The sequence below is a fragment of the Procambarus clarkii genome, chromosome 54, assembly GCF_040958095.1.
Source record: "Procambarus clarkii isolate CNS0578487 chromosome 54, FALCON_Pclarkii_2.0, whole genome shotgun sequence".
Lineage (NCBI taxonomy): Eukaryota > Metazoa > Arthropoda > Malacostraca > Decapoda > Cambaridae > Procambarus > Procambarus clarkii.
The window spans coordinates 14,690,579-14,713,559 of NC_091203.1; the positions used below are offsets into that span (position 1 = coordinate 14,690,579).

General features: G+C 44.3%; 1 long non-coding RNA gene across 3 annotated transcripts in view; it reads right to left on the reverse strand.

Moving 5' to 3' along the window:
• Positions 1-393: 393 nt before the first annotated feature.
• LOC138352626 (uncharacterized) overlaps positions 394-22,981 on the reverse strand; it is an 89,052-nt gene continuing 66,464 nt past the window's right edge. The window contains exons 1-5 of one of the 3 annotated variants that reach the window (XR_011222842.1): positions 4,889-5,016; positions 1,163-1,204; positions 999-1,082; positions 624-918; positions 394-546 (exon numbers count right to left, since the gene is read on the reverse strand). This is a non-coding gene — a long non-coding RNA (uncharacterized lncRNA). Of the gene's footprint in view, positions 547-623; positions 919-998; positions 1,083-1,162; positions 1,205-4,829; positions 5,017-22,981 lie in introns of those variants that run through there. The other 2 variants (XR_011222844.1, XR_011222843.1) reach the window with 2 other exon arrangements.

Consider the following 22,981-nt stretch of genomic DNA (forward strand, 5'->3'; position numbering starts at 1 on the left):
CCAGTTATAACAACCAATATAGCAAGTTTTAACAACGTCCTCATACGTCAAACACGTTAAGCCAAGATGTAACAACTTTATTACAAGTTGTAACAAGCGGAAAATATATACAGTTTCGGTTTGTGTTTCCAGGTACGACAGATGGCATTACTAATTAAAGGTTACCGTTTATATATATATATATATATATATATATATATATATATATATATATATATAATTATATATATATATATAATCTAAAATATAAGTTTGTCCACCGTTTAAAGTGATCGCACAAGTATAGACCAAGTAACCCTAAGTGTTCTGTAGTAACTTAAATTCCTCAGTATAATGTATTTTAAGTTCAAAAAAGTTTATGCACCAAAACCAATTTAAGTAAAAAAACAGTGATGGTTTATAACATAATTTTATTTCAGCAAATACAATAAATTAAGCATAGTATCTGGCGGTGGTGGAAGTAACCGTAGTAGTTACAATTTGGGTGATAGTAGTTACTATATCCTGCACTAGTTCTTGGGTAGATACCACAGGGACCGTCTGGATCTGCAAATGCATACATTATTGACGTTTGTGTAATAAAGGTATCGCACACTGTCACAAGTTAGAGGCTACATAGTTACCTCATGAGTGACAGCCACGTGGGTGATGGTCTGCCAGTATTTAACAGTATCTGTTGTGGTGACGAACTGACTGTAGACGGAGACCATTGTGCTCACTGGGTAGACCCCCACCGTAGCCGTCACCAACACTACCGGTGTGGAGGTGACCCTTATCACAGAGGTCACCGTCTGTGGCTGCTGGGGAACAAACTCCCATTGGGTGGTTATCTGGGTGACTGTCAGGGTGATCGCCGTCTGCTCAGTAACCCAGACGTCAGAGGTTGTAGTTTCCCGCAGAGTGTGGGGTCAGGGTAGTCTGCAATATTATACACCATTAACAAATGTTAAAGTATTAATAACATGTTGGTTAAGAAAGGTAAAGCCAGTGTTACCAACCTCAGTGGTGACGGTGGAGGTTGTGGGGGTGACGACTGGCAGGGGCGCATGGGTGCCGTAAGGTTGGTACGCCTGACCCTGGATCTATTGGGAAGCAATATTTTAGTCCCTTTTGAAATATTTTGCTTATTATGTCCAAGAGTACAGAGCAAAATGTTAATTACCTGGGCGATATAACCAAGGAAGAGTAGAGCAAGTGCCATCATCTGTACCGAAGAAGAAAGTTTGTAATTAGATGCCAGACGCAATATTAGCTACCATGATCAAAGCCATCAGATTTTCTCAAAACTTGAGCACACTACAGGTAAGTCATGTTTAGACAACGAATGCAAGAAAGTTTTTAAACCATTAGTATGAAATTTTATGTAAATAGGATTTTTGAAAATAGTAAATATATTAAAGGTTGTTGGGAAGGTCGTCAGGAGTTTGAAGGGGTTGGGGGGGGGGGTATGAGCCTATGCAGAAGAGTGTTTAGGAAAGGATTTGCATGTGCCTAGAAATCAGATCATGTTCAGTTCAAAAGGTACAATATCGTGGCTTTAGTGTTAACCAATCCACTAGAAATTGAGGAGACTACGTCGTTTGTCAGTCCTGGACCATTATCAGGTCTTGACAAGATGAGGGAGGCATGGCCATTGATCAAGGCAAGAGGGGAGGAAGGCAGGGTGTAAAATTGGGTGCAATAGAAGAATGGGTATGAAAAATAGTTGGCGATGCGTAGAGCACTGAGGAAAATGGGAATAACAGAAGGAGGATTGTAGGAAAAGACATCTTACATGCGGTCTTTGCAAACCCATGTATAGAGGTAGGAATATGGACAGTTATGAACACGAGGAAAAAGGAGGGAATTAGATTCCTACTCAATTTTGAAACTGAAGGAGGCAGATTGTTAATATAAAAGGAAAGGCCATTGAAAGGTTAAGGTCATGAGGCCATAAAGGAACGATATCATCAACATAGCGAAGCCAGAGAGGGACGAGTATCAACAAAGGGAAGAATAGTTTCGAAATATTCCATGTTGAGATTGGCAAGAACAGGGTGAAAGGAGAAACCCACAGCGACATTGAAGTTTGAGATTAGCATTTACATTTTAAAGAGAAGGCGTTAGTCAACAAGGCATCTGATTAAGAAAACTTAGTAGAAAGAGGGCGAGGAAGTTCCTCGGTCGCCTTCCAAGGAAAGATTACATCAAAGTCAACTAGCTACATCAGGACTTTGTATTTTATAGAAGGGTTGCAAGTGCAGTCTTTCTCTGAAGTTCTGAGTGAGTGACGAAGGTGGGCAAGAGAAAGTGCCAAGATGAGGCATCAGTTACAGCTAACCAGGAGGCCAGAGGATAGCCGACGGCCCCCCCTCCCACCTTTAAAAATAAATGCTAGGACAAAGGAGCACAAGGTTTACGAGGCATAGGTAGACCATAGAAATACTTTAGAGAAGGTCAGATGAAACTTTACAAGATCGAAGTGAGGTGGACGAAGACTAGATAGCCATCTCAGTTTGCGGTTGCGGAAAGTTTAAAAGCGATCCAAAGGGGTATAGGTGCGAGTCAGAGCACGTCATTTGCTTTTCATGAGGTAGTCCACACGGTCAAGGACATACAGAATCGCCTTTGTTGGAAAGATAAGATGCGTTATATTTCAGGGATGCAAGGGCCAACTAGAAGCTACGAGGAAGGTGGCGATTTAAAGAAAAGCAATAGTCAAGAATGGAGATAAGGGTCCCCTAAAAACAGTCTGAATGATTATTCTAGTTAGAATTTACAATGCCATCAAAGGAACCGAGGTCTGTCAATGTGGGCTGGGGAAGTAGAGAAAAAAAAAAATTACGAAAAGTTCTTGCAGAGGGATTAGAGAAGGGAAGAAAGGCTGGCAAAAATACTTATCCGAAGGACTGAAATTTAACGTTGAAGTTATCACAATCTACTTTATACTGGTCCAGGACGAACCAACTGTCCAATTTCTAGCGTGTTTGGTTAACAGATCATGTTCGTTATAAACACTAGTGTTTAGAATATTCTATTAAATCGGCTTAGCCTTTTTATCAGAAATTTATATTATCTAGTAAATATTTGGTATTTAAACGCAAGAGCCGTGTTAAATGTTTAAGCATTTCATTAATCAATTGTTTGAAAAATTTTAAAGAGCAAAAAAGTACCTCTAGTACAGTTTAGTCACTCAAATTGCATTTACAAATATTCAAGTCCAATATCATATACTCTGGGCTTAAACCATTTAGGTTCAATGACCGATCGATATTATTCTGGCGAAGAACGCAACTTTTAGTTAATAGAAGCTGCCAATTAAAAGCTGTAAAACCCATTTTAAAGCGACTTGCTAGGTTATCAGAGGTTATATTAAGCCACCTTAAATTATAGTAAATATTTCGAAACAAATAACGTTGCCGTGGCTCAGCAATGCATCTGCTTTGCAGAGCCACAGCAACCTCTGTCGCCCAGTCCTACCCACCATTCGCCCTGTCACCCGTCTCCACGGCCTCCCCACTCCACTTTACCTCCCCACAATCCCAAACTCTTCATCGTACCCCACTATTACCCCCTCCCTTGTCCCCTCATCCTCCCCACTACCACTTCTGTTCCCTCATCATCCCCACTCCCTCGTCCGATGCCTTGCTAAATGGTTTGATGTTCATCAGAAAATTTGGAACAAAGTAATCTCATGTTCATCACCGAAATAAGAAAGACAGTTAAAAAATTAAATGTAATTAAACAATTTAAGAATAAACTATGCCCACGATATGAACAGTTAACATGTCAATTCCAACGCAATTCACACAAGTCAAAACGAAAATAAATCAAAATCAGAGACTTCAATCAATGCGATCAGAAACAAATAGAATTGCAACATTTACAATAGCAAGCGTGTTGCTCTTGCATCAAACAGATGGTACTGTTCACAAAATTTTTCCCGTCACAGGCGTGACATCTATACTTACGAAATTGACGGTATGGTAAACAGATCAGTTCCAACACAATCAGAAAATAATTTAATAAAATTTCATCTAAATTAATGAAAATAAAATTTATCAGTGACATCGGAAACATTGAAGTTGAATACTCGACATTTAGTATAGAGCGAGTGTTATGTGCAACAGACAACGCAGTTTTTTTAAAACGCATGTTTTTACCAGTCACTGGGGTGGCATTTTTATAGTAGGTATATAAAAATACGTACGTACTCGTATGCAACGTTGTGTTAAAGTTTCAAAGCAATCGGTAATGAGGTTGAGGATTTCCTTCGAATGAAAAACATGGTTTCAGAAAATGCATTTTTTTTTCCCCCAACAGACGTTACATCTATATAAAATTCCTATAAAACCTGGCTTGATGCAAATACAACTGAAAATTCCAAAGCAATCTTTAGAACTTTTGGAGATTAGCAATTTTGAACAAACAACATTTTCATTTATGTAGATTTAGTCTGCAATCGAGTAGGGCTTTATCATTTAAGTTTTATTATACTTATAAAGTAACAAACTGCGCTACATCCATTTTAAATCTATATTACTACATTTTGGGGAGAAGTCACGTAGTGATAGTTTCAGGATTTTGAAGAATAACCATGTTACTAATGGTTAAATAAGCTTGCTAGGATTACGCCCGACTACTAGTGGTCAGACTCATTGTTCAAGACAATTTAATTTGAAAAATGCATTACCATTTTAATCATGGTGAATTTGTACTACAAAAACTGTAGACCCAATTAAATACTATTAACTATAAATTACTCATGGCAACTACATCATTAAAAATATTACTAATAAAGAATAGAATCAATGCATGTTAAACTATCAATCCCCGATTTTTGTTTTTACAGTAAACACACAACGATATCCTTAAATAAGTTAAAATTTACAATAAACTCGAGACTAACCTTTCACAACACTTAAAGCAGGACAGAAGGTACCACACAGATAACAGTCAACTGACTGAAGGTTGAAGGCGGGCTGGGCACCTCGTTGACTCAACACCAAACATTTTAGAGGAAAGGTAGAACGTTCTCCACAAAAGCTGCTACGACACCATAACAGCGCCATCTATTGACTGAACTGTCAGCTACGCTCCCAGTGGAACAATATGGTGTGAAGACTCACGGAGCTTCAATATTGATTTATTGTGATCATTTCCAATAAATCTTTGCGTTTCTATTTTATAATTATGTTAAAATATTAATTTTATTTGCAGCCTTTCTATCGCGTTACTAATTATAAGCAAAAATATTAGTTTTGCTTAAAATATATTCTTTAGTCTTAGAATTTTTGATTATGAGTAATTGAAACACCGTAGCCCAAAATGTATATAGATGCTACTCATGGCCTACACTCACATATTGAGAAATAACACCGTGGCTTTAAATTCATATACTCAACACACTAGGTCTACACTCACATATTGAGAAAGCGCATTGTAGGCCTCAAAGCCTATATTTACAACCGTATGCCTACTTGTCTCCAATATTAGATATATGCGAACTGGGTTCACACATTTCGACGATTACCTCCAGTTCTCATCTTCCTCCCTCTTATCTTACTCTTAAGCCCCTTCTTGAATCTTGTCCCTTCAATTTTCACACATATCTGCAGCTCCCCCTATAATGACATTTTTTCTCTTCCGAAACTCCAGTCTGCCCTGGCCCTCTGCAGTTCGACGGCAGCGGACTCAGATGACATTACTTTTGGGATGCTTCTCTATCTTCCTCTATGCACTTTTCATCAATTACTGAATATTTATAGACATATCTGGAAGTCGTCGTCAGTCCCTGAGGACTTGCTTGAGGTTATTCTTCCTATTCGGAAACCAGGTTCTCTTGGAACATTCCATTAGGACTTCAGCCCTATTGCTCCAATGCGTTGCATCTGCAAACGTTTTAAATGTGTAGTCCATGACCGTCTGATGTGGTTCTTAGAATGCTATCAAATACTCTCGCCTTTTTAATTTGGCTTTCACAAGTGTCGCAGCACGACTGATGTCTTGGTGTACTTCGAGGTCAATATTTCTACTGCCTTTGCTGCGAATACCTCCTTTGTTGCTTTAATTTTTGACATGGAAAAGGCAAATGACACCACCTGGAGATACCATATGGTGTCCAAACTCCATCCTTCTGGCCTTCGTGGTAATTTTCCACTCTTCTTATAAAAGTAAGTAAGTAATTATCAAAAGAAGGCACCAAACCGGGTAGGCTATGTAGCACGATCAAATGTGCGGAATAATCAGAGGGCTCTAAATATCACCAAGGATGCAAATATGAGAACTGAAACGCATAAGGCGAAAGATATCAAAAGTATCCGATTCCCCAAGAATGCTATCAAGGGACAAGCAACCGCGAGGGATGGTCGGAAAACGAGACACACGCTCGTCCCGAAAGTCATTATATTCAACAAGGATATGCACGACCGTAAGAGGGACAATGCAATTAGGACAATAAGGAGTTGTGCGGCGCTCCATTAAGTGACCGTTTGTTTAGCGTGTATGGCCAATACGCAACCTCGCCAGAGCCGTTTCCATCGCCGGTTACGGTGGAAGGAGGACGGGCATGAGGACACACTACTCTTAAGAGTACGCGCTTTGTTACCAGTAACAGAAGACCAACAATCCTGCCAACGGGTAAGGATGGAGGAATGAATAGTTGGATAAAAGTCGGAATAAGGAATAACTTTACGGGAGATGGGACAAGAGCAGACAGCTACCCTAGCGGAAGCATCCGCACACTTATTTAAAGAGACGCCAATATGGCTGGGAACCCAGCAAAACTCAACTAACTTAAATTTACTGGAAATAAGCAACAGCCAATGCTGAATCTCGACAACTACTAGATGGAACAGATTAAAGGACCTGAGAGCCAAGAGGGCATTTCGAGAGTCAGCGACAACTATAAAGGAAGATTGAAAACGAGAAAGCAGGAGACGAAGAGCATAGAGAATAACATAAAGTTCCGCTGTGAAGATGCGAGTCTCCGGAGGTAGGCATCACATTTAAGTGCCGTCAGGAAAAACAAGTCTATACCGTCCACAGAATTAAACCAATTGATGAAGATGGGAATGGAGGGAAAGTGAGGAAAAAACTGCTCAAGGAAAAGGCGTTTCAGAACCGTAGGAGGAGTAAAAGCTTTAGTGATGCGGGTTAAGGATGTACAAAACTTCGGAAGATGGACTCTCCACAGGGGTAAGAAAGGAACAACACGAGGAGAAATATTAGAAATATGAACTGAAAGAGAATCCTGTAAGCGAGATAACCCGGACAGAAAGAGAGAGGTGGTGAAGAGGAACAGGAACCACGGGAGGGGTACAAGTTAAAGTATGACAGAGGCGAGAAGAAGGATGTTGTAAGGCCGGCGCAAGATAGCGAAGAAAGTAGCGATCACGGCGGTCCTGGAGAGATAGGAAGCCAGTGTCAACTACAAGCTGAGGACGGGAGTCAAACGAAAGGCACCAGAGCTGAGGCGCAACCCAATGTGGTGCAATGCATCAAAACGGTGAAGATTAGAAGGAGAAGCAGACGAGTAAGCAGGGCAACCATAATCGAGTTTTGGCAGGACGAGAGAGGAATGTAAAGCAAGGAGAGTGCGCCTATCCGCTTCCCATGAAGTATTTGAAATACCTAAACGAGGGTAAGGGCCTTGGAGCATTCAACTCGAAGGTAAGAGTTATGGGGCGACCAAAACAAACGAGTGTCAAAGATTAACTCCAAAAGCTTAATGGAATCCTTGTACACAAGGGGGGTGACCATAAAGTGACAAAGAAGGACGAAGAGAAACGTCCACACGTTTACACGCTTCCGAGTAAAATGCATAGCACAATTCTTAGACGCAAAGAAACTGAAACCATTATTGGTGGCCCAAGACGACACGGCATCAATCGCAAGTTAAAGCCGCCGTTGAGGGAGAGGCGAATTATCACCCTGACAGCAAATTGTAAGATCGTCGACATAGAGAGCAACCCGTTCTCTCACTTTCGTATAGTCAATATTGACTTATTAAATACGTGCATATGTGACATACTAAAGATACTAGTTTACCTTGAAAAGCTTCATAGAAAACACCGACCTTGCCTAACCTTCTTAGTATGTTAAGATTAGCATCTTATTGCTTCGTAATTACAATTATTACTTAACCTATTATAGGTATAGGTTAAGTAATAATTGTAATTACGAAGCAATAAGATGCTTATCTTAACGTACTAAGAAGGTTAGGCAAGGTCGGTGTTTTCTATGAAGCTTTTCAAGGTAAACTAGTATGTTTAGTATGTCACATATGCACGTATTTAATAAGTCAATATTGACTATACGAAAGTGCGAGAATGGGTTGTAGGGAGCGGAGAAGACGCCAGAAGGAAATGAGGAAAGAAGACCATAGAGGGAAACCAGGAAAAGAGTAGTGCTCAGAACACTACCTTGGGGTACACCCTCGTATTGCTGAAAAGTGGTAGAGAGAGTGGTACAAAGCCTCACTCGAAAGGAACGATGAGAGAGAGCAAGCTTTGGAGAAAGAGAGGGAGATTACGACGAAAGACAAATGAATGAAGTTCGGACAGAATATGATATCGCCAAGTGGTGTCGTAAGCCTTTTCCAGATCAAAAAAGACGGCAACAATGGAGGTCTTCGCAGCAAAAGCAGTACGAATATAGACCTCCAAGTTCACCAGGACATCTGTTGTGCTGCAGTACTTGTAAAAAACAAATTAAGAAGGGGAGAGGTGGCGATAGTGTTCTAAGAACCACATCAGACAAACGTTAACTATACGTTCAAAGAGTTTGCAGACACAACTCGTGAGGGGCAATAGGGCGAGAGTCCTTAGAGGTTATCCCCAGAGACCTTGGTTTCCGAACAGCAAAGACAACGGCCTCGAGCCAGTCCTCAGAGACTGATGACGACTCATAGACCCGATTAAACAGACTCAGTTAATACTGAGACGTGTACGGAGGGAGATGGCGAAGCATCTCAAAATGAATGCCATCGGAGCCCGCCGCCGTAGAACCGCAGAGGGCCAGGGGTAAACTAAAGTTCAGAGGGAGAGAGAAGGGATCGCTATAGTGAAGTCGAAGATGAGTGCAGAAATCGAAAGGACGAGATTCAAAGACAGGATTTCGAAGAAGGAAAGATTGAGGAAGATGAGAACCAGAGCTAACAGAAGAAAAACGGGAACCAAGTTCAGTTGTGACCTGCAAAGGGTCCGCCACAAGAGAACCATGGAAGTGAAGGACAGGCGAGACATCGGGAACGAACTTACCCGCTATCTCGCGGACACTCTTTCTCTGTGGCAGAGGAGTTTCGGACGTATTGGTGGAAACATAAGACTTCCAACACTCACACTTTGCTGTATGTATGGCTCTAAGGGCCACCGCACTCACCTTCCAAAACAAAAGAAAAGAATCAGACGTCTGCCTGTTTCGGTGTCTCTTCCAGACTGCACACTTACATTGGACAGCTCCCTTCAGCCCGATAGGCTGAAGGGAGAGGTCAGAGAGAGCAGCACGGAGGGTAAGTAGGTTCCAGTCTGCTTTAGCAAACTGCCACCTAGGGAAGGAGAGTGGAGGGTGAAAAGAGAGAAAGATAACATGGATGGGGAAATGGTCATTGCCATGGAGATCATCAAGAACTCGCCACGTGAAATCGAAGTAAAGAGACGACGAGCAGAGAGAAAGATCAAGACAGGAAAGGGTGCAAGTCCGAGAGTCCAAATGAGTGGGCTCGCCAGAATTCAGAAGAGACAGGGAAAAAGAGATTGAGCGATTTGAGAAGGCGACCCCAGGTGTTTGTCAGCACATCACCACAGAGTCTACGTCAACAATTAGAATCACCCAGCAGGAGCACAGGCTCCGGCAAGGAGTTCTGTAGGTGTTTAATATCGGAAAGAGAAAGCGAGACATTTGGGGGGAGGTAAATGGAACAAACCATTTACGCACAAAGACACGTGCAGCAGAACATTTGAAAGGTGACGGAAAAGTAGGGGAACGAAGGGAACATCAGAACTAATCAAATGAGCAGAAGAGAATCAGGCACCAGCAAAAGCTGGGGAGGAGGAGAGAAAGGAATAGCCATGGAAGATACCAGGAGAAGCACCAAGCATCAGTTCCTGGAGAGACACAAAGGGCCGAAAACTGCGAAATCAGAAGTGGGAGTTCATGGAAATTGGCGTAATATCCGCGAATATTCCATTGAAGAATAGACATCGACAAGAAGAGAAAAGACAGCAACAGAGGACAATGAAGAAATAAAGGGGAAAAAGGAACACAGCACATTAAAGAAGCGCAGGATCAGGATCAGCGAAGTCAGGGTTAGGGGGCATGGGTAAACTGAGTAAGGATGGAGGGAAGGGAGCGGGAGGACAGACCAGAGGACGACGAGTGGGGTCCGGAGGAGGAGGGGGAGGAGGAGGAGGAGGGGGGCCAACCGAAGGTCAAGGACAGCAGCAGGAGGGGCAGAAATCTGGGAGTGCACCTCATCAGGAACAGCAACCGAGAAGGAAGCAGGGGCCAAAGAAACCTCCATAACAGGAACAGGGGGCGCAACCACCAAAACGGGAGGGGATGGAGCACGAGTGTCGGTGGTAGGGGGAGAGGAAGAAAGTGAAGCCTTCTCACCCGCCGGGGAGGAGGAATGAGAGGAGCCAGTCTTTGCTTCTAACTCAAAGATACAGGCGTCCCAGCAACAATGTACTGGGCAACAGATTCAAGCATCTCAACAGGGGAAGCAGAACGATTGCAAACAACACGATGGCCGTTGGGAGAGTGACGGACATCATCCCGCACTGACAGGAGGCGTGGAGAGCCAAGAGACGGGAGAGAAAGATGGGAAGGAGGATCTGAGGGAGACTTGGATGCAGACACAGAAGACAAGACAGACTGGGAAGAAAGAAGGGGAACCCGAGACAGAGAACCATGAGGAGGACCCTTCAGAACAGAACTTAAAGGAACAGAGAAGGCAGTGGGCGTGTCTGAGTCTAAGGCCCAGAAACGGTTGTAAGACTGAGGAAGGTGGGAACGACGAGGAGAAGAAGAGCGCAACACGGGAGCATAAGAGACACCAGCGAAATGGGGGAGATGGCAAACATGGCGCCTCGCCTCAGAAAAAGAGAAACGTTCCCGGCTGCCTCAAGCTTGTAATGTATACATGCGCGGGAGAAGGTAGAGTGGGCCTCACCACAATTGAGGCCGTGAGCCCTCCGACTTTAGAGAGAACTTGGTCCCCACACAAGGGACAGAGAGTGACAGTACTGGAGCACCGGAGGGCACCATGCCCAAACCTCCAGCAATTATTACATACCCAAGGAGATGGAATGCACTCATGGACGGAGCACCTGGGACCTGCAAGAATGACTGAAGGTTGAAGGGTCCTATGATCAAAGGTAATGTTCACAACCCGAAGGGGCTGAGGGCGACGACCACGAGGGGGACGAGTAAACGTATCTACCTGGAGGACAGTAATGGTTCTGGGCTTCGAGGATATGCCACATATCTTCGTGGCAGTTCTGTAAATTCCTAACAGCGGTTGCAACATGGGGGTGGAAGGAGAATAGTGCCAGCACTGGCTTTCAACCGAGCGTTCATGGAAACCCGACCAGGGGTCTTGCCATGGCAGGATAAGGCAGCCAAGTGGGTGGCTGCATCTTGAGAAGGAGCAGCAACGACACATGTACTGAGACGGGTGGGGTTTAAAGTAACAGAGGTATCTACTGAATCAACAAGGTGCCTATCTAGGGAGAAATCATCCAGAGGGAGGAGATCAAAGTATATGGCCCACATGGAGGGACCAAACAAGGCCTGGTATGCATCGGTATTGGAAGGGATCGAGCGAGTGCGCAGTGGCGTGGACGGCGTAGAGAACCCCCAGAGAGAGGGGGGGGGTTAAAAGGTGCAGTAGTCACAATGAGAGACTGAGCCATGTCAGGGAACGAGGTGGTCATCACTGGGGGCTTGTTACTCGCCCCAACCACAGTGGAAGGAGGGGAGCCGAGGGGAGTACTCAGCAGGGTTAAAGGAGGAGGAAGGTCGGGGCCCAATGCAGCGGGGGCTACAGAGCCCGGTCTTCCACGGGCTACAGAACATGGTCCGACTTGGGGGCTTGATCCCCCACCCAATGAGCCCGAGAAGGTATAAGAGGAACAGAATGAGACATGAAACGAAATTTAATATTTTAAATCACGAATGTGCACCTATACCCACCACGGCGCCACAATTAGAAGCAGGATCAATCTTGCCGGGGGCCCTCTAGGGGTGCGACCTGAAAATATGCCCCACAAACGCCACCTTAAGAACCGTCAGTTACGTCAAGATCGGGTTCAGTGACGAAAAGAGGATTGACAATAAAAGGGTCCCTTTGTTCTAGACGTTGGGTACTACAGTTCTACAGGTGCTGGAGTATGGCTCCTCAAACACCCGGGCATCAAAAGAAAAGAAGGCCAAAAGAATAATCAAAACAGGCAAAAGGTCGGCGTGAAATGACAATTACAAAGGAAAAGAGAGGGGGGAAGAAAAACGAAACAAGGAAAAGGAAAAGTCGTCCAGTAGAATTCGTGAGGACAGCAGCAGGAGCATAAGGCCACAAAGGGACAGATGACTGTCCCATGGAGCAACACACTCCGGCAGTCGCTCACCAAGTCTGCTCATGGCAGCAACGGGCCGGACAGGGAGGGGGAGTATGTATACAAGATATGATCAGTGTGTAGGAAAATATAACCAGAGACGTAGAAGCTCAGCTGTGGGAGCGTTCTCTGCGGCATCTGAGTCCGGAGATCATGCCTAGCATTGGGATAATTAGCTCATTTTTTGTCACACATTACTTATTTAGAGCGTTATTTTGTTCTTGTTTCTTTTTCCTTTACCACTTGAAAACGTAGAATTTTACGTTTCACTTGCAAGATTCTTTCTCTGTTCCGGTTGCCAACATTTCTCCTCATGTCGTTCCATCCTTGCCCCCCATGGCGGGTCCCACTTTTAAAGTTTTGCAAAACCTTGACCCATATGGCAAAGGATTCTACCCTTCCTACAGTTCTGAAACACCTATTCCTTGAACATTTTTCTTCACACTCCCACTAAGTTTACCGACGGTGTAGGCTACTCTCTTGTATTTACTGATCAAACCTATATGAGACTCCCGGAGCCTAGCATCTTCACACCAGAACTTTATGCAATTTTGTATGATCATGGTCGTCGTAGGTGACTATCGCAATTCCAACATGGTTCTGGAGTAGTTTAATCCTATCGATCCTTAACGTTGTCGAAATTCAACAGTGGTTGTTTCTCATCTCCAGCAGATAAGACAGTCTTGTTTTGCAGGGTTCCCAGCCATATTGGTGTTTCCATAATTTAGCGTATCGATGCAGCCGCTAAGGAGGCTACCCACACTTGTCCTATTTTCTGCAAAGGCGTTCCTTATTCCGGGTTCTACCCAGTCATTCATTTCTCAATCAGTGCCCGTAGGCTGGGTCGTTGGTCTTCTGTTGCTGATAAGGAGGTGCGTGTTCTTAAGTGTAGCGTGTCCCCATGGCCTTCCTCCTACCACCGTAACAGGCGGTGTGATACGGCTCTGGCGAGGTTATGTATTTTCCATACATGTTAAACTCACTGTTCTTTTTTGTCCAAACTGCATTGTCTCTCTTATGATCGTGCATATCCTTGTTGAATGTCTTGACTTCCAGGATGTGCGTGTATCTTGCTTCCCAACTATCCCTCGCGGCTTCCTGTCCCTCGCGGTCTCCTGTCCCTTGATACAATCCGTGGAGAAGCAGATATCTTTGATATCGCTCGCTTTAGGCGCCAATTGTGCTCGTGACCCAGTATGTTTCTGTGAATAATTCAATTTCTCCCACCCTACCCATCAACATTGGTGTTCCTCGGGGCAGCATACTTGGCCCTCTCCTCTTTCTCATCTACATTAATGACCTTCCAAATGCCTCCCAACACCTCAAACCAATTCTATTTGCTGACGACACAACCTTCATTTACTCCAGTCCTGACCTCCTTGCTCTAAATGCCACAGTAAATACTGAGCTAAATAAAGTCCATCTTTGGCTAACTGCCAACAAACTCACTCTTAACATTGACAAAACTTTCTATATTCTGTTTGGCAATAAATCCTCTAATCAAATAAATCTCAAAATAAACAATACCCAAAATTGTAACAAATTAGTTGGCAAATTCCTTGGCATTCTCATTGACCACAAGCTGAATTTCCAGGGACACATTCTAAATATATCAAAAAAAGTTTCAAAAACTGTTTGCATTCTTTCTAAGATCAGATATTATGTACCCCGCCCTGCCCTGGTGACTCTATTACTCCCTCATCTATCCATATCTCAACTATGGTATTTGTGCTTGGGGTTCTACTACCCAAAATCATTTACGTCCTCTAATTACTCAACACAAAGCTGCTATTAGGACAATATCCAACTCTGGCCCCAGACATCACTCGGTACCCCTACTCAAATCTCTGAATATGTTAGATATTAAGTCACTGTACATTCTCTCATGTGTATTATACATATATAAAACGCTGAACTGTAATGCCAATCCTGACCTCAAAAGCTTCATAGAAGGTTGTAACAGAACCCATGAGCACCACACCAGAAATAAATACAGTTTTGATATTCCTAGAGTACGACTTAATCAAACTAGAAATGCTCTACCAATCAAGGGACCCAGAATGTGGAATGACCTTCCTAACCATGTTAATTAAAGACTGTACCTCTCTCAACCAGTTTAAGATAAAATCGAAGCTATACCTAATAAATTCCCTGTAACCTACCTTACCCCTCTATTGTCAACCAATGTCTGTTTTTTTTTTTTTAAATGACGCTGTATGTCGACAGAATTGTATTTGCGCTGCTTTTTCAGCCATGTTCCCCCCGTTTTTATTTTTTTTTTATTTCTTCTCAACTCATTTTATTCTATATGCTCAATTAGTATTAGGCTTTAGTCATTTAAGTTTTTCATGCCCGAAACGCTTTGCATAATAGTGGTTTTAGGAATTGTATGTACTAGCCCTATCTATAAATCCATCACTCTTTGTAAAATCTCTTGTATGTATGAACTTTACCTAAATAAACATTTGATTTGATTTGATTTGATTTGATTGATTTGATGTAGGAAAATTTAAAAATGTTAACAGGTACATTGAAAAAAAATTGAAAAAAAATAGTAGGTACATTAGGGTAAAATTTGAGGATTATCAACAGGTACATTGTATCATAATTTTAGGATTATTTCTATGTACATTGTAGTAAAATATGGGTTTAACCACTCTGCTGCTCGGGCTAAAAATATGGCAGCCCTTCCCCCCCCCCACTCTGTGAGCCGGAAATATATTCTTGTCATTTTTTTTTTTAATATTAAATACGCTCCCCCTGATCACATATGTGTAATAAACAAATCGAAATTGTACTTACTTTGGCCGCAATGGGGTCCGGAAAAATGGCGTGTAACGTCATTATTTGGTGGTCACGCGATGCGTAGACTCTCGGAGCCAGTCATGCACCAGCTTCAACTTGCGGGAGTTGCCACAGATAATTTTATATTCATTTTTTTCATACATTTCCAAATGCATTTGTTTTGTTTTTCTTGCAAACCCTATGTATAGTGACCACGTACACAATATTATGGCAGTAGAACATCCGTACCGTCCCAAGACACTGTGTTATATGCATCACAAATGTCTCAACTTATATTGCTCATATTTCCAATGTTTCATGTTCATTCATGTATATTTACAACATATTTACACTCTATATACTATCACACACTATATACATTCACCATCAACACACTCAGAACTCTGCGAGTGTGTAATATGCAGCGAAATAGTCGACAGGGCATTGTAGAACTTTGCGATCAACGCACCAGGTGGAGATTCATCATTGCTTGCGTTCTTTATGTTGAGTGTTCTTGCATACAACACAGGCACGTTTACCCTTGTCCCGTGATGCTGTGCCTGGCATATATTGGAGTTTGTGTACACCGAACATCTCGTTACCCCTCATTCTGTCTGGAACTGCGTGTGGCATTGTTGTTGGCACCCCACACGTTGGAACAGAGCCCTCCTTCCCATTCTTCACGAAGTAGTTGTGAAACTAAAGAAACACTGAATGTCCATATTGGGAGTCTCTTCTTGATTTCACTAGATACATGTTGACACAGTTGAGCACTGCAACAGCAATTAGGGGGAAAAAGAATTTTTTCCTCCACTTCACAGAGTTCCACACGCACTCGACGGCACTGAGCATCAAGTCACATTTATCTACGAGGCACATGTTCACGTTTATTCTATGACACAGTCGGGTTTATATATTGGGAAGTGTGTTTGAAAGTGCACTGTGCCACTGTCCAACATAGAACCTGTGTCAATTGTTGTCAACATATTCACCTCTCGTTTGTCCCTCCACCGCACTGATAACATCTTGTCACACTTTCGCTGCTGGCAATCACCCACTGCAATACCTATACCAAACACTAGCATTTCCCTCCTGTGGACTTTCACAGTGCCATATAAGCCGGTGTTGTTGTCAAGGAGGAATTCAGTCAACAAGGGGCTGGTATAGTAGTTGTCAGTGAACAGTATATGCCCCTTGTTCAGCAACCGTTCCATGAGGGTTTTGACTACACTGCCGGAGAACCCGTGTGGCTCTTGTGCTTGTATGTTTACGTCTGTACCTGAATACAGCTTCATGTCCATGACGATACCAGTTTCGCAGACGCTGAGCACGAAAATCTTTAGTCCAAACCGGTGCCGCTCTGATGGGATGTAATGCTTGAATGCAAGTCGTCCCTTGAAGAGGACTAACGATTCATCAATCACCACATTCTGTCCAAGTACAAAATAGTCACAGAACTTGCCTTTCATATCACTAAAAACCTTCCGCACCTTCCAAAGTCTGTCGTGTCTGTTCTCATTTTCATTGTTTTCAAAGTGCAGAAACCTGAGAAGCAGCAGGAACCTATCACGTGACATGTACCTGTTGAACACGGGGGATGGAACAAGGCTGTCTTTGTTACAATATTCCTGGATGACGTGCTTCTCAGAGTGTTTCATTATCATGCTCAATGCAAGAAACACGCAAATTTTGTCATTTTCGGTGTCCTTCCATCGTGTCATGTGAAAGGCAAGTAAAATGCCAGTGTCTATGAGCGTATCTGTTCGTCTCAGTCACGAGATGGTTCTTGAATTCGTTATTCAAATAAGGCAAAAAATAGTCGATTTCAGCCATATCATCACCTGTATAGGGGAATAATGGTGTCACACCAACAGTGGTACCATCAAAAGTTGGAATTAGTGGATCAAATCTCTCACAATCTTCCCACACAAGTACACCCGAGGGTTTGGTTTTGGCGCCAAAACCACGGCCAACACCACCACGAGCACCAAAAACATCGCTCCGTCGTCTTGTGCTAGACTCGCGTATAGGTATGGCAGAAGATGAGGCTGTTCTGCGTATCGTATCGTAGGTCTACCACGAACACCTAATGTGTGAGGGGAACACTATCGTCATTGTCCTCTGGTAACGTCGCATTGTCCTCCAAAAAAACCTAGCCCGAATATCAGCCAGAGTCATGTTACCGAAGAAGGCACCCAGTGCAACAAACTTACGAACGTCGTAGGCACGAGGATTCACCGCAGGCTGGCTGGACCGAATAACTCTGAAGACGACCTGGTAGACCAGAACCCTGCAACAGGGAAGAAGGGAAACTTGGATCATCCCAAAGCGCGTCTCCGGCTGTCAAGGCCGTCGTGCACAGGTAACAGTGGAGAGTCACAACCGGACACAACACATGATGTACCCCTGGCCTAAACAACCAAGCATCTACAATCAAGGACCCCTCCAGAAATCCAGAAAGCGGCAGTCTCATTTTTCGTCAGAAAAGAAGGAGACGGCTGCAAACGAACAAACCTACCACCAGGAGCAAAAAAGCAGAAACAGAAACGAGCATGAAACTCCCTCGCCCCGACCCTCAGACGCCAATGCCAACAGGAAAAGAGCCTTGGAAAAACTATCCTGAACCAAAGGGGCTACCCCAAACCATGAAGGGAAAAAGGAGAGCACCCTGTCCAACGACCAGGACGGCTCAGGCGGCGCATAAGCAGGCCTGAGGTGGAACAACACATGAGACATCTTGTGTAATGGTGCAGAAGAAGCATCAACGCCGAACGCAAGCTGCAGCCGCTCCGCCAGTGCCGCACAATACGAGGCGACAGTATTCAGCATAAGTTGACGGTCCTGGAACAGCCACGAAAGGAAGGACAAGACAATCCTATTAGAGACCGCAGTAAACCAACAAAGGATAAGAAATAACGGAAGGTCTACCAGGAAACTTCATGCTGCCAGAAGGACCACCAGGAAACTTCATACTGCCGCCGAGACGAAGCATACAGGTGAGACACATTCTACAAAGCCGCACTCTAACCCTACTTGAGGGGTGATAGACTCAAGTCAGAAAGACCAGACGCGAAGACTCGGGGAGAAGATCGAACCAGCCACGTAACGGACCGTACTGATTTGCTGAAAGAAGTGGAGCCGTTGGAAGACTCTTGGATTCGGACACTGAACAACCAGCGCTTGAAACCAAGGCTGGGCCGGCCACCAAGGGCCAGAAGGACAACTCTCGCTTGATAAGTCTCTAAGCAAGCTAGAACCAGGAGGAACAGCAGAACCAGGCGACAGAGGTACAGGTAATCCCACCTCGACCAGTCCTGCTAAAAGGCACTGTCTACAAAAGCCTCACAGTCGGACGCAACATACAACGGGAGACACCTCGACCTGGCCAACGCGAAGAGGTCCAACGAGGGGGTAGAAATAGCGTAACCTACTCTATCCTTTTGAGATGTAGTTTTTGTCACAGCATATGTACTTGAACTAGAAGAGGTCCAGTTCCGGAGGCCCATACATCTGGTAGAGCCAACTGAACCAGTCGGCATTGACCATCCATTTTGTGAATGGGGGCTGGGGGGATCCAGGGGGTGTCTGGGGGGCGAATGGGGTCTGGAGGGGTGCATGGGGGGGGGGGTAAATGGGGGCTGGGCATCTAGGAAGGTATGTAGGAAGATCTGTGGTAGGGCCTGGGTAGGAAGGGCATACTGTGTAGGTAGGTCTGGAGTAGGAAGGGCATACTGGGTAGGTAGGTCTGGAGTAGGAAGGGCATATTGGGTCTGAAAATTAGGGAGGGGTCTGAGAGGTATAGGGGGGTTGAGAGGTAGTATGAGGTTGAGAGTCAGATAGAGGGTGAGAGGTTGGGGGGGGGGGTGAGAAGAATAGAGGTGGTTGAGGGGTAGAAGGGGTAGATGGAGGGAGGGGGTATATGGAGCATGGATAGTGAGAGTGGAAGAGAGGTTGTAAAAGTCAGAGAAACTCAGGAGTAGGTGTGGGCATTGGGGCAGAAAGGGGGGAAGAGAGAAATGGAGGAGGAGGTGAGGGGTACCCCCGTCCCCCATTGGGGGTCCATGTGACCCCCTTGCAAGAGGAGGGGGTCACGTGGAAGGAGAGGTAAGGGCTGGGCGGGTTTTGGGGGTTGAGGGGATGAGGGCTGGGCGGGTTTTGGGGATTGTGGGGATCAAGGGGTCCTTGGAATGTGGGATAAAGCAGATGGATTTGAATGCAATGGGGTCAGAGGAGGTGTTGGGAGATAAGCAGGGGCAGGGGATGAGAGGGCTGATTTCGGGAGGATATGACCTGGGAAGCAAGTGTGGGTTGGTTAGCACGGGGTGGGGCATGGGGTGGGTTAGCACTGCGGTGGGTAACTACGCCCAAATAGGAAGAGTTGTGTCGTGGAGGTCGGCTCGCCCTGTGGGCTGTTTATTTTTTATCATGTATCTGTCATTATAAATGTTGTAATATTTTTCCCTACCTCTAAGTAAATGTTTGTGTTGCAGTATGTAATCCACTGGCTCTCCATTAGTGAACTGTACCTGGACAGGTATTTTCTTGTTACAGTTGTAAGCACGAATGTGGCGGTGGATTTTCACCTCATTCCATGCCATCTCGGCTCTTATATCTCTCAAGATCCTGCTGTAACTCAAAATCTTCAATCTCCATCCTTTCCTGCCTCGATGCTGCCTTGGCTTCGAGTAACCCATGACGTATGATTGACCTCCTCCTCAGTGAAGCACAGTCATGCTGTCGCCCTTTCCCTGGACACTCCCCATCTCCTCTTAAACTCGCTCCTCCATCCCTCACTACTCCCCCTTTCCATGCCATGCTTCTCTTATTCCTGCCAAATTCAGTTGCAAGCCAAGTTATTTCACTTTCCCATGCTACCCTGCTCTTTCTGATTTCTTCTTTTTTTCTTGAGTATAGTCCATAAACTCTTGTTTTTGTCTCTGAACCTCATCCTGTATCTTATTAAAGATTTTACTTTTAATCCCATTGATTAGATCCACTAACCAAACATCCCTCTTCTCTACAAACTTCCCAATTATCTTGTCCACAAACCTATCCTCTTCCTCAATCATAATACTTCTGGACCTAGACGCCCTTCCTGACCTAGTCATTGCTATAACCAACCTTACCCACAGGGGTTCAAAGTCTCGAAGCGTCTCCCCACGTGGTGTAGTAAGGTTGCTGCTTGGGTGAGGTCACGTTGGTCCCAATTTGAGGCTGTGAGGTCTCACATTCAGTGTGAGGTCTGTTCCACTCCTCACACTGCCACAATGCGTTCAACAATTATTTTCAATTACTCCATTTCTACTATTTTTCTTCACTACCTTATGGTTTTAATCAAATTCCAAGTTTTTCATTCACTCGTATACACTTTTTCACTTCGAAGTAGCCTGATTATCCCTCCCACTTCACTAGTGACCCTGGAGCTCCCAACCCCACGTCCATCCAACGAGCAGACACAACACAACTGTGTGTGTGAGAGTTTGTGTGTGTGTTAGTTTCTTTTGTGTGTGTGTGTGTGTGTGTGTGTGTGTACTCATTGACTCTTGGATCCCGCTTTTCTAGCTATCAGTTGTTTCCAGCAATGACTCCTGTCCCATTTCCATATCATACCAGTTTTAATATTTTGAATAGAGTTTGCTTCCACAACCTGTTCCTTAAGTGCATTCCATTTTTCCACTACCCTCTAGCTAAAAAAATACTTTTTAACATCTCTGTGACTCATCTGAGTTTCCAGCTACCACCCATGTCCCCTCGTTCTGTTACCATTACGTGTGAACATTTCATCTATTTCCACTTTGTCAATTCCCCTGAGTATTTTAAACTTTCCTATCACATCCCCCCTCTCCCTTCTTTTTCTTGTGTCGCAAGATTCAGTTTTTCTTCATATCCCAACTCTGGGACAAGCCTCGTAACTCTGGGACAAGCCTCGTCACAAACTTCTGAACTTTTTCCAGTTTCCTTATGTGTTTCTTCAGGTGGGGACACCATGATGACGCGGCATACTCTAGAACTGGTCTCATGTAAGCAGTGAAAAGCACCCTAAAGGCTTTCTCACTAAGGTTTCTGAATTATGTTCAAACTTTCGCCAGTGTAGAGTACGCTGCTGTCGCTATCCTATTTATATGTTCCTCAGGAGCTAGATTAGGTGTTACATCCACTCCCAGGTCTGTGTAAATGTGTGTACTCAACTATTTGTACTCACCTGTTTGTCCTTGCGGGGGTTGAGCTTTGGCTCTTTGGTCCCGCCTCTCAACTGTCAATCAACTGGTGTACAGATTCCTGAGCCTACTGGGCTCTATCATATCTACATTTTAAACAGTGTATGGAGTCAGCCTCTACCACATCACTGCCTAATGCATTCCATCCGTTAACTACTCTGACACTGAAAAAGTTCCTTCTAACGTCTCTGTGGCTCATGTGGGTACTCAGTTTCCACCTGTGTCCCCTTGTTCGCGTCCCACCAGTGTTGAATAGTTTATCCTTGTTTACCCGGTCGATTCTTCTGAGGATTTTGTAGGTTGTGATCATGTCTCCCCTTACTCTTCTGTCTTCCAGTGTCGTAAGGTGCATTTCCCACAGCCTTTCCTCGTAACTCTTGCCTCTTAGTTCTGGGACTAGTCTAGTGGCATACCTTTGGACTTTTTCCAGCTTCGTCTTGTGCTTAACAAGGTACGGGCTCCATGCTGGGGCCGCATACTCCAGGATTGGTCTTACATATGTGGTGTACAAGATTCTGAATGATTCCTTACACAGGTTCCTGAAGGCTGTTCTGATGTTAGACAGTCTCGCATATGCCGCAGACGTTATTCTTTTTATGTGGGCTTCAGGAGACAGGTTTGGTATGATATCAACTCCTAGATCTTTCTCTCTGTCCGTTTCATTAAGTACTTCACCTCCTATTCTGTATCCTTGTGTCTGGCTTCCTGTTTCCACTGCCTAGTTTCATTACTTTGCATTTACTTGGGCTGAACTTCAACAGCCATTTGTTGGACCATTCACTCAGTCAGTCTAGGTCATCTTGTAGCCTCCTACTATCGCCCTCAGTTTCAATCCTCTTCATAATTTTTGCATCATCGGCAAACATTGAGAGAAACGATTCTATACCCTCTGGGAGATCATTTACATATATCAGAAACAGTATAGGTCCAAGGACTGACCCCTGCGGGACTCCACTCGTAACGTCTCGCCAATCTGAGCCCTCACCCCTCACACTGACTCGTTGTCTCCTGTTGCTTAGGTACTCCTTTATCCAATGGAGTACCTTCCCTTTCACTCCACCCTGCATCTCCAGCTTTTTCACTAGCCTCTTGTGTGGCACTGTATAAAAGCCTTTCTGACAATCCAAAAATATGCAGTCTGCCCACCCTTCTCTTTCTTGCCTTATTTTTGTTGCCTGGTCGTAGAATTCAAGTAACCCTGTGAGGCAGAACCTGCCATCCCTGAACCCATGTTGATGCTGTGTTACAAAATTCTTTCACTCCAGGTGCTCCACTAGCTTTCTTCGCACAATCTTCTCCATCAGCTTGCATGGTATGCAGGTTAGGGACACTGGCCTGTAAAATCAGTACCTCCTATCTATCCCCTTTCTTGTATATTGGGACTAC